The sequence below is a fragment of the Lipophrys pholis genome (genome assembly GCF_963383615.2).
Source record: "Lipophrys pholis genome assembly, chromosome: 16".
NCBI lineage: Eukaryota > Metazoa > Chordata > Actinopteri > Blenniiformes > Blenniidae > Lipophrys > Lipophrys pholis.
In genome coordinates this window covers 15,545,844-15,558,301 of record NC_137634.1, presented here as the reverse complement: position 1 = coordinate 15,558,301, position 12,458 = coordinate 15,545,844, and the positions used below count along the sequence as shown (strand labels likewise).

At 41.0% G+C, this 12,458-nt stretch overlaps 1 protein-coding gene across 1 annotated transcript in view; it reads right to left on the bottom strand.

Annotated features, from left to right (window-relative positions):
* Nucleotides 1-10,438, bottom strand: part of dchs1b (dachsous cadherin-related 1b) — a 78,293-nt gene extending 67,855 nt beyond the window's left edge. The window contains exon 1 of the mRNA XM_080483913.1: nucleotides 10,031-10,438. The gene's annotated coding sequence lies outside the window, so the exon portion shown is untranslated. The remainder of the gene's footprint in view (nucleotides 1-10,030) is intronic.
* Nucleotides 10,439-12,458: the final 2,020 nt, after the last annotated feature.

The following is a 12,458-nucleotide window of genomic DNA, read 5'->3' as shown; positions in this document are numbered from 1 at the left end:
TAATTGTGCGTTTCACTGGGTCCCCTTTCACTTTTTCTCCACACCACACCAGAGGAGAGTATTTGTTTCCATTTATTTCCACAACTGGTTTAATTAACAGAGAATCAATCCCACTGTCCAATGATTTTAAAGTGTTACAGCGCCGGCCTCTCAGACAGCCAGACGACTACTGTCTGGCCACTTACGGACCGATGCTGAAATATACATGCATATGCTGCACCTCAGCACAATCAATAATAATAGCATTACTCCTGAAAAGAGTCCACGGCTGCTTTATATGACTGAGGCATTACGCTCAAGGGAAGCATGGAGCTGTAAAAGCTCTCACAACTTGTGAAACACAACCTACCTGCTATGTGGCGACCTGTAGAGTCTAAGTAAGTATGTTTGAATTAATAATGATGAAGTGAGAACCAGTGTCTTGGCAGCTCTTCCCCTGTAGCTCAAGCGGTGGCTATGGCAATGAAGGATAACAAAATCATCTGCAAATGCATGCTGTATCTCGGAAAGCAACAGTAACGTGACAAAAAGCAATTACAAGTTAATGGCATCCATCTGATTCTAATTTATACATAGCTTTTGTTGTTGTACTAACAAACAGTTTAGATGTTTTCCTTGCTACCCAATTGTTACCAGGAAGTATTAACTCTGGCACTCATGAAACAATTGTTGCATTTTTCCTAGTTTACCTCAACTTTGCAAAAGCATTTGTTTTAAAAATCAGTCCAAAAAATGTTGGTTCCTCTGGAGTTTGATTTTATGACTTATTTCCCACATAAATGTCCATGTCGGTGACATCAGCGAGGCTGCAGTGAGGATGAGACATCGCAGAGGCTCGTCAGTTCATAGAGAGGGCACTGGACCTGCTGAAAGTTAGAAATGCCTGTCCACTCTGTAATACACATTTTTCATTTTTGTGCAGAAACAAAAATCAATTATAAGGAAGACACAAGCAGGATATTCTAATATGCCCTCCTTGTCATGTTTGTTTTTTTTTATTCAAAGGGACATGGAAAATTAGACTCTTTTTTTCATGGTTTGGCTCCAAACTCTCATTTGGACGCGAATTGATGCGATGAAAATGAGGTTGAAGTGCTGACTTGTTGTTTAGGTTTTGCTTTATTCTCAGTCGTAAAAGATCTGCCTCGGTTGTACTTTTTCTCTTCTCATTTTGTGGTGAGGGGGTATTTAGGTAATATTCAATAAAATCATTGACTGTGAGTTGCTTCCCACTCTTATACAAGAAAACCACCGAAACATCCTGAAGTGCTCTTGGCAGCCATTGTGTATCCAAATTCATCAGAGTATTGAGCTATGGACTATATTGGACTAATTTATGTTATAGTGTAAGACGGCTACAATTCATGACTGGCTGAAGTTACGGTATGAGTCTCAATTGACTATGCAAGCAGAGAAACACACATTTTAACATTTTAATATTTACGTCTCATGGCTGACATTCTTATGTGATTCCTCAGGGATATAAACTCAGGAATAGAAATAACTGCAGCATACTCTGAATCTCTGCAGCAGCAGCGGCAGCAGCAGCAGCAAGACACCTCAAAGCTGGTGTGATGACTCGGATTTGTTTATTTACTCTCACAGAAGCTGTCACACCACAATACAGAAACATGCTGTTACAAACTGCACCGGGTCCCCTGTGACAAAACGTCCTAGATTTTACTGCCCAACAAGCCCAAAGGAGAAAGAGAATGGTATAGTGAGAGATGGAAGGAGCAGAAGAGGAACTGGAAGTACAGGTGCAGGTGCAGGAGAAAAGATGATTCTGAGTGAGGTGTCTAAAATAAAATGCCTGCAAAGTCACAGTAACAAACTAAGGAAAGTTGGAAAACTTTTGTAAAATTGAGTGTACGAGTATGTACACTCGTACTATTCCTAAAGCCATGGAAATCGCAGCCGGAGGTGCTTCACTGACCCACTAACCTTCATGGTCATACCGCCAAGTGATTATGAAGTGAGTTTTTCCTCTTTTGCTGAACATCTGTGAGTATCCATGTGGAAGTGTGTGGATTGAAGAATATCAGATTTACATAAACTGAAAAAAAGAACAGCAGAGAAAAGAGAGAATAATAAAAAAAAGGGGGGGGGGGGGCGTGGGCGTGGTGAGATCTCCACTAAGGTGAAACAGCAGCTGCCATCTACCATCAGTCATCGCCCCTCCCCATCAGAGCATGTTTAATATCCCACAAGGGCAAGCTGTCGAGCTGAACCGTATCCATGACTCTGTCAAACGTTATTACATCACAGGTGAAACTGAGATAAATACCCTCATAGTAGCTCAAGCAGATGGGTCTATCTGTGAGGGGAACACCATGTCTGTCTTCTGCGGTGAGAAGCCCAGCTTTGAATGGAAGCAATTAAGCGTCAGGAAATATTGTTCGTGAAAAATGTGGAAGGCATTAAAGTGTATAAACAACTACTTAATGCTTTTGTTTGGTTCCCTATTGTGTAAAAACATGCTCCACGGTTAGGTTAGCACTCTGGTATTTCTTATAAGGCAGAGCTCATGTTCAGAGACAGTGTGTGTGCGTGTGTGTGCGTGTGTGTGTATGTGTGTGTGTGTGTGTGTGTGTGTGTGTGTGTGTGTGTGTGTGTGTGTGTGTGTGTGTGTGTGTGTGTGTGTGTGTGTGTATATATGCTGAAAAATCACTCTTTACCCGTATACTGCTGTTGCTGTATTCATAAACACAAGTCAGAATCATCCTCATCATACATGTTATTCACAAAACTCTCTTTTTATTTCACCAACACCCTACAGCATTCACAAGTACACATCAACACACACACTTTACCCAAAGATCACACACTATCTCTTATGCCCATGATTCCTACCAACATCCCTCTACTTTTTCCTGCCACCGGTAACGTTTTTTTTCCAACAATATGTAAAAACCATTTTTGTGAGTATTTGTTACTCAAATGTTGACACATCCATAACAAAGGTACATTGACTTGCTTTCATTCTCTGGGGGCTTATTAAAACCGTCAATGCTTCACCCCAACCTTTACCCTAACCTTAAACTGGTCATATATCTTAAAAACTCTTGGGTGAATGTTCAACCTTGTGAGGGCTGGGCTTATTTCCCCATCACGGGGGGTGACTGTCAAAATGTGGCAGCATGAAAAGACTTTTGTCCCTACATGTGATGAATAAAGCAGAACACACACACACATAGCACAATATAAGAAGCACAAAATTAGTTAATGACCTAAAAGAGGAAAAATTCAAAGACAAAACACTCAGCTAATAGCCAAAACAGGGAGAGAAGAAGGAAAACCACGAATAAATCTTGTAACTTGAACGCACGGCATGCACTTAAATCTCCTCTCATTCCATCCAATGAAATCATCAGCACCAAGGCCCGACGGCAAACCAGACATAAAGTCCACAAAGTCGTATCAGGTCATGTTGTTGTTCCAGAAGTAACATAAATATTAATTAAATTGATAAAAAAATGTTTAGTCGAAGACATTGCCAGCTAATGGACAAATGTTTTTAGGGTGAAACAGGGTTAGTGTCTTCATAAAAGAAAAGCTGTGCACGCCTTTTCCCTTTTCACAGTTTGGATATTTGGCAGACAGAACAGTTAGAATATCAAATTGTGTAACTACTCATCTCTCAGTCAGAATATGGGACAGTGACTTGGCTTATTACTTATTAAATCCTCCACCAACTCCTGGTTTAGTGGCGCGCCGGCAGCTGTTCTGCAAGAAAATGCCTTCGTATCATGTTACTCCATTATAGTTTTTGTGCTAAGTCTGGGAATTAAGTCTGTCTGCCTTGGTTTTAATTTGTTCTACTCTGTTGAGGAGGCATCCAAACACATCAGTGAATCTGAAAGAAACAACGATAAAGACACTAATGATAGATGGATCGAGACTTCAAGACCACAAGCGAAGTAAGGCTTTATAATTATTCTGCTACAATGTCTTTTGATATAAATTGTACTTCTGACAGTAGATTCATTGCAAAATACTTTTCGTTTTTACTTAAGTGCAATATTTTAGAAAAAAAGACTCAGTTGATGCTGAATGCTGCTCAATGCCTGTCCCTTTGACAAAAGTGTATGAAAATGGAATTATTTGATGGAGAAACTGCCTACAAGTCTGTCACGTGTCAGATGACCAGTCAAATAGAATTTGCACACAAACTCTCAGCGAGAAGGAAAAGCACTTTGACATTGACAATAGTTACTGAGTGATTGGTTATGGGACCGTGTAAGATATAATTTCTGCTACAGCCGCTGACATTCAGTCTATTATCCTGTCCACTGATTTATATTCAGCATTGCAAATATGGTAATATAATATAGTAATATAGTACTATAAAACCATATTTTGGTTGCACTTCAATTCTTCTGAAATGCAGCGGTTTGGCATTTTGTGGACAGATTAGACACAATGCTGCTCTGACATTCATTTCTCTTATATCATATGATCTTTAACTTTTTGTGAGCGAAGTAGAGCGTATTTTTGTAGTTGTAGCTCTGCGCAAGGCAGGTTCTTAGGGAGTTTTATGTGTCACACAACAAATCACCGTAGTACTTTGCACAGAGCAAGAGCCAATTCAAATACATGTCTTGTGAAAAACAATAAAAACCAGACACGTTGATGGATTTATAACCAAAATATGGTCACTCTAGCACAGAAAATGTAAAACCAGTGGTCAAGTAAATGTGTTTTATGTTTAAGTTTGTACTCAGCAGTCAGTGCTGAGTACAAAGCTTTGAAATTGAAAGAAAAAAGATTACAGTATTTGCAAGATCAGAATAAGAATCAGAATACTTTGAGTAAATTACTAAATGAGTAATGTTAATTTAACTCTCAATATATACAGGGTTAATAGAGTGAGTTAAAAGAATCATCACCACATATCACGACTTTCAAACTGCAAGTTATCAGGCAACCAAAGGCTTTTCCTCTTCCCTCACTTTGTTCTCAACCACCTACACACATCTAGTCTGTGAACCCCTCGACTTGCATAACCCGCTACTAATCTGAACTCTGCCCTACGCAGCTCGCAGCTCAGTGTTTGAAGTTACCAGGAGCTCGGATCATCTCACTTACTTCATTAAAAACCCATGACAGACTCTCTCTCTCTCTCTTTCTGCACGGCATGTTGGCCTCAGAGCTTAAGACTCCTCTCATCCATCACACACCCAGACGAGGCTTACCTCATCTCATTCATCTCTTGGTGTGACTAATAAAATGAGCACATCACTTCATTCTGATACATGAGAGCGTAACAGGCACACATGCTCGTGCCGACTGTTTCCTCCCAGGTGAAGAATCAATAAAACGGTTTGAGCAGAGATCTTGCTGCTGCTATCTGGAAGAGCAAACGAACATGAGGGCTTGGGCTTAAACGATCATCTCATTGATTGAAGGATAGACAGAAGTCGCATGATGATGTCGTGATTAGTATGAGAGCCTCATAGGAACAATATTCCCAGTTCAAACCGATGGGTCATGTTTGCATGTTCTATTGTGTATTGTCCAAGAGAGCATGAGGAGTTAGGAGAAGCATTATTCTTCAGTCTTTGGCATACTTCATTTCAAATGATTCATTGGTCAGGAAGATTATTCACTGGTGAAACAGCCATTGCTTGCACTGTACTTGACTTTTTTTTTTAATCAGTTTAGGCCACATGCTTGCAATCATACTCAATCAATCAATCTCCAATGATAACAAGAAACTCAGACTTTCATTAATTCTTCAATACTCAGAGGCCTGTCTCGAAGTCCAAACCCCTGATGGAGAAGCACTGAATGAGGAAACCTGAGACATTTACCATGTTTCCATCTGAACATTTTGATCAGAAATAACAAGATATTTCCAGCACTCATTATTCTAGAGCGAAATCATTGCCCGGCTAAAGGTGTGGTCTGGCTGAAATAAGCAGTTTGGGTTTAGGGGGTCAGCGTTCAATTTTAAGATATCTCAAGTGAGATGAGGTATTATAAATGTAGTGTTCTGGAACTATAGTGACATTTTTTCTCCAAACCATTAAGGCTGCATTGCCTTACATACACCACCTGTCCTACTAAAAAGTTTTTTTTTGTTTTTTTTTGCAGTGCATCTGGTTCAACTGATCATTACAGTGGATCTCCTCTGCCTCGACAAAAATCATGAATAATGATGATAGCACTGGGCCCCAGAACAACCAAAAATAAATTGCACCATTTCAAAACTCCAGCGATAGTCAATCATTCTTACAATAGAGTCCAGTTATTTCTTTTGATTGGTTGATTTAGTCATCCAGTAATATCTTCTCCAGAGCCAGAGCCAGAGCCATGGATAAATGGTTCATACCATTCATGGGAAGGTAAGGCCTTTATTTCCCAAGAGCAAAGACTACTGTGCATTTTTAAGGAGAAGAAAAAAAGACAGAAGAAGAAAAAAACGTAGGTCTCGAATAAAATAAGACAAATGACTTTCAGATGATTAATCATTAGCATTTTGAGTCTGCTTATATATATTTGCCACAAACACATCCCACTGCAACTATCATGTCTCATTATTCAAACATTATCTGTAAAAGTTGCAACAACAAAAGTTTGGATTAAAATATAGTAAATAATACAGCAATGATGTCAACTGATTTATCCTGCCTGTGCAGTCAGCCAACATGAGACACGATGTTACAAATTACCTTAGTTTATGTTGGGGTTTAAGTTAAGTATAGAAGTTATTAAACTTAATAAGTTTACACTCAATAAAGCTTGTAACACTTATCTATTTCATTCTCCATGCCTCCGTTATCCTAAGTATTGCAGGGGGATCGAGACTAACCCAGCCACCAGAGACTACCCCCCACCACACACACACACACACACACACACACACACACACACACATACACACTTACTGTGCAACATGGGACACTGAAACCAGCCCAACACAACCGTGTTTTGATTCCTTTGTAATTTGGGGTACCGCTTTTCTTAAACATAAGCACACACACAAGACTGATTTACAAGAGAATAATTAAATTACATGATTATAATCAGAGCAAGATGGCAGAGTTGGTGATTGTGGCTGCCATAGCAACCAAGATGTCCTGGGGGGGGTAAACTTGAAAAAGAGCGGCACAATCAGCAAAGGGGATTCCTTTATCAATGGGGATCCTATTTCCTTACTGTACTAGTGAAGCTATTAATAACCGTCTAGCGTTCCTGTGGAGAGATGATGCAAACAAAAAGTGACTTTCCAGGACTTTCCCAAGCTTCGCCCTCACACAGCGCAGCATAATGCTGCTTTCTGTCCACACACTGTGAAATATATTCAAATGGCATTAAATTACTTCAATATTGACTCTCTGGCTTATGTTTTGTCTATGATGGTGGTCTGAGAGGTAAATAAAAACACCAACACGGACCTCGGGCATCAGCAGCATGCATGAGGTGAAAGATGAAAAGTAAATATTTCCACTAGCTACTTGCGGAGGCGGGAAACAATCTCTTTTTTCTTAAGGTTTGTTTGATTTTTGTTTGCTGTCATCTCTTTTAGTCTTCTATATTTGAGAGGACATTCTCACATGGGTGTCTGGGTCCCTTCGTTTCTTAAAGTGCGATTTTGGAATCGGTCGGACTTTTGAACGTCATTTGTATACACTGCGGACACTGGAATATATTCGACTGTTCCTCTTGAAAATATGTATCAATATAATCGCGTGCATGAGCGAGGGAGAGGAATATCTGAGTCACTTTCCGATATTTGTGCTCAGACGTTGATTTCCCACACTTCAAACTAAAATTTAAACTCGGGGGGGAAAAAAACTGTTCTGCGATACAATTAGAGCGAGATTTTTGTTTGAGATTCAACAATTGGACGTGAGGATGCGGTATGAGTTCCCCTTTTTCGCTCTCTTGCTGACAGCACCCTGAGACATGAGCTGAAACAGATATCACAAAATAAATTTAAATCCACAGCTTTCGTTTTGTTAATTAACTTTGAGACATCTGGATTTGTAGGAGACAAGAAAACATTTGACATAATGAAACCTGACTGAGAAACATATTTTTTCTTCTCATGTGGGTTTTGTGGAAGACACAAAGAGGACAATGGATACTAGCAGGAATCCTGTGTCAATGTGGGTGGCAAATGCACAATTTGATTTCACTGTTTATCGCCACAGTTTCATGTAAAAACCTCAAAAGTGCTTAAGATTTCGAAAGAATGAAGCCCGAGCTTGGACATCCCATACAGGAAAGACCATTGGGATAGACACCAAAGTATTCTTAAAAACTGTGGATATGGAAATGGACTTCATCTTAGAACACAGCAAATCCTGATGAGAGCTTAACACAAAAGCCGTCTGAGAGGCGGGTGCATTTGGTGCATGGGCCTGGTCAAAAAAGGAGTCCCTGACACTGGCTGAGTCCCTATCATGCTCACCCACATGAAGAGTGAGGTGTTTACTTTGTTGATGGCGTCAACAAAAAGACCTGACACAGAACTGAATCAATAGACCTCTCCGCTTTGACAGGCTCGTTACAGACACCATTAACACACAGGAGTAGAAGCGTGTGCAATCACAAACCAATTCTTCACATCGGCTAAATGAAGATGAATAGAAGCACCTTTCAAATGGGAGTGAGGGGTCAAGGTGGGAACTGCATCGACCACACACTAGAATCACGCAATCTAGAAAGTATAGTAAAAGAAGAACGCGCTTTAACTTTACTACATGGGAACAAAGAAAACATGATTATACATCTGTTCAAACATAAATTTGTAAAGAAAGATTCTCCAATTGTTAAAGATTTTGCTTCTGTAATTCTGGGGATTTTCCCTTTTAAGTAGCCGATGTGAACAATTATAAAGTTGTTTGTATAAACTCAAGTTGTACTCAGTTGAAGCCACACCAACTAGATATCCATATGGTTCCTGTTAGAGAATGTCTTGCTGCACGCCTCATCACTCTGTGAAGAAACCAAACTCTTACTGGTTTTCTGCAGACCAGAGGCGAACGCTGAGGCCAGTATGCATTGCTGAAGCACACAAGACCATGTAAGTGGATAGTGTAATAATGCACAGATCTGTATCCCTCCTCATAGCAGAAAGCCAGGAGCTGTAGATGTCAGCGGACACCAGATATGGCAAGAATAACTGCGGTGGTGTGGTGCTTAAATATGCCTTTGGTTTCCCATTTTTAGCTGTTGGCCCAGTAAACATACGCAGACATAAATGGCTGCTATAAATACACTTTAAGTTGGAAAAAAGTACAATTGTGTCAAGATCTATTGAGTGGATAGAAAACCCCCCCACCCATCTCTTTCTTCTTCTGGTCTGTATAGTTAATGTACGCTACAGTCTACTGTATGGAGAGAAGACATACTATATTCCAGGTCTTGCTGGCTTCAATGACTTGCTCAAAGGTTCATAAGAGTACTTCACATTCTCTCCAGTAGTGATGCTGAGCAGTCATGCCTGTGCTGTCACATCAGTCGGTCTCTCCAGGAAAAAAAAAAAAAATCAACAATTGCTGGCTCACTTTGTTCACTTCATGGTGTTTCCTATTAAGTGGTTCTGTCCTGCCTCCAAACTAAAAAGTGCAGTGACTGTAAGTTGCCAACCCTGCGGAGGAAACCACTGACTTACTGTTATTAAATAGTTCCATAAGGTATAAAAAGCTCCTGGGGTAGCTACCACACTGACCTCCTTTTTCATTTTAATTTTTTTCAATTTATATATATATATATATATATATATATATATATATGAGGACCACTTTTACCACCCCGCTCTTTTTCAGGATGGTGATCAATAATGAAAACTGCATCCCTCCACAGATCTTGTGCTACTTTTAGTAGTGGTTTTAGTGTCGTCTCCCCCTCTCACAGCAGCCTGGCCGTGCATGCAAGGTGCAGATGCAGATGGAGGGTGCACCCTCTCTGCAAGGGAAAAACCACAAGCCTCCACCCAACAAAAGCTCATTTCCCCCACCGTGATTTCACCCTAATTCAATTAATCAGAGCAGATGAGAATAAAGGAGATGTCACTTACATGCATCGGAGCCGGTCCGCTGCTCTGGATGTGTGCTCCGGTTATCCCTTCCAAAACCTGATTAGTATGCAAACGGGTTTCCAATCCCCCCCAAACGACAGACAATCCGCCAGGACAAAATGTTGAATGGAGCCGAGCTGGCCAGCTGGACTGGGCTTTTCTGGGGTTTTTTGTTTTTGTTTTTTCTTTTTTACATAATATCCAGAAAAATCCTACTTCCACAGATTGTCTAATCCGGCTGACCGGTTACTCCAGCAGTGTGAAGGGTCTTCGTGCGTCCCCGTCCCCTGCGTCAGGTGAGCGCGTCTGGGAACAGCTGGATGTGTAGCCCCCACGGCTTCTTTCTCTGTCTGTGGTGCTGTGCCCGGCGTGTGTCTCTCCTCTCTCCTCTCTCCTCCTCCCCTCAGCATCCAGTCACTCACTCAGACACGGTGTGTATGTGTGCAAGCAGAGGCAGAGCCGCTCCGGGGCACCGTGCGCCTCCAACCGCCACACTGAAAGCCGACTCCTCCGCCACCAGGCCCAGCCCCCTCTTCACTCTGCTCCTCACCCTCCTCCTCCTCCTCCGCCTCCTTCCTCCCTCCTTCACCGACTTGGATCGCTAATTTATTCGGGTAGCAGCCACACAAAAGCAGGGACAGGGGGAGAAGGGAGAAAGCAGAGAGAGACTGGAGAGAAGGCTTTGGTGCCCCCCAGCTCCATTTGGTGGAAGTAGTGTTTGAGACAAAGGAGCGCACGATGCGCCATCAAAGGAGCAGACATTATTTATGCAAGTGCCAAAAAATTTATGAATTTTATTTCATCCAATCCTTTCATGCATAAAGACTAATAGAAACAGAGATGCATCTGTTTTGCATCATCCACAGTCACTATCTTAGATCGGCCTATTTCTCATTCTTGTCTTTATTTGTTAAATTGTGACATACAAAAACAAAACAACTATTTGACTCTATGTTGGATGCAAACGCACAAAAAAATACGTGAGTAAGATGAGTAACTAAAATCAGTTGCTCAATATACAGCAATGTCCAATATATTTACTTTCATGTAGGATGCACTACTGTAGTATGAAAACAACCTTTTCAAGATTACTGACAATAATCGACGTGTTTTACTGTATTGTTTTGTTTTTTTCTGCAGGAAACAGTAGATCAGTCTAGACTGGGGTTTACTTACACACACACACACACACACACACACACACACACACACACACACACACACACACGCACACCTTTGGACTGCTGGGATCAGCACGATGGGAGTCATTCATCACCCCAGATTTTAGGTCAAGCCTCCACCTGCATCAGTGAAGCAGAGTGAGGGAGGAGATGTGGAGGGGGGAGAGAAGCTCTGGAGGCTGGATGTGTGAGCACGCGGAAGGGGGCTGTAGATGGGCGTTGGAGTCAGTGGACAAGGACAGCAATCAATCCGTCCTCTCCTGCTTTTTAGGGTCCACATGCCGGATGAGTGTGTATATGTTGCAGTCAGTGAAGGGAAGTGGCTCGTTTACACTTTTACCACTGAATGTTTTATTCACCCATGACATGATGGCTTAAAAGAGGGATCCTCTGCCTTATTCAACACATTTTCCATCAATAGCTGATTGCTTTTTGGCTAATTCAGGCAGCAATGATGTATGAAGCACAAATAAATACAGTGTCCCTGCTTCCCCATATTGTAAGCGTGGTCACTTGGGAATTAAAACATTAGTCACAGCAGTACTGGTAGTTTGTATACCATTAAAGAAAAACATTATGTCTCGGAGGAGCCAAGGTTGATGTTTAGTCAAATATTCTGAATGAAGGCGCTTTTGAGGTGGTAGTATAGGGTCTGTAAATGTCTGTAAATGTGATATACTCCACATTTACAGACACATTTTGTCAATATTACCATGTTGTGTCTAATTGATTTTAATTATAAATTAGTACAAGGGGTTTGGTAAGGAGGTGAATCCAGTATAAAAACTAACCAGGTCCATAGTGCAAGTTGTAACAACTTACGGTGGCGGCCCCGGTGAAAGAAAGCAGCTGAACAGATACTTTTATTCAACTTTGCCTGGTCCAATGGCAAATTCTAATAAAGCCTTAACATAATTTATAATATTGCTGATCTTTGTTGTTAAATAAAGCAAGACTACCTTTTTTATTTAGGATTATCAGATAAGCTAGTGCAATTTTAGGTCCTTCCCTTTTCCTCCCCAGTTGATTCTCATCTGTGGACCTAAAGCCCCAAATCCTCTTGCATTTCAAACATACCGAAGGGTTAACGTGAAATGATCCAGTTTATAGCCAAGATAGAAACTGATCCACGAGCTGATGGCTGTTTTCCTCTGATGACTGTGAGTTATGAGGACAGAATTTTATGTGCTGCAAGAAATATTTGCTGTCTTTAAAAAGGGCTGTTAGTTTTTAGGACTAAAGTCTTT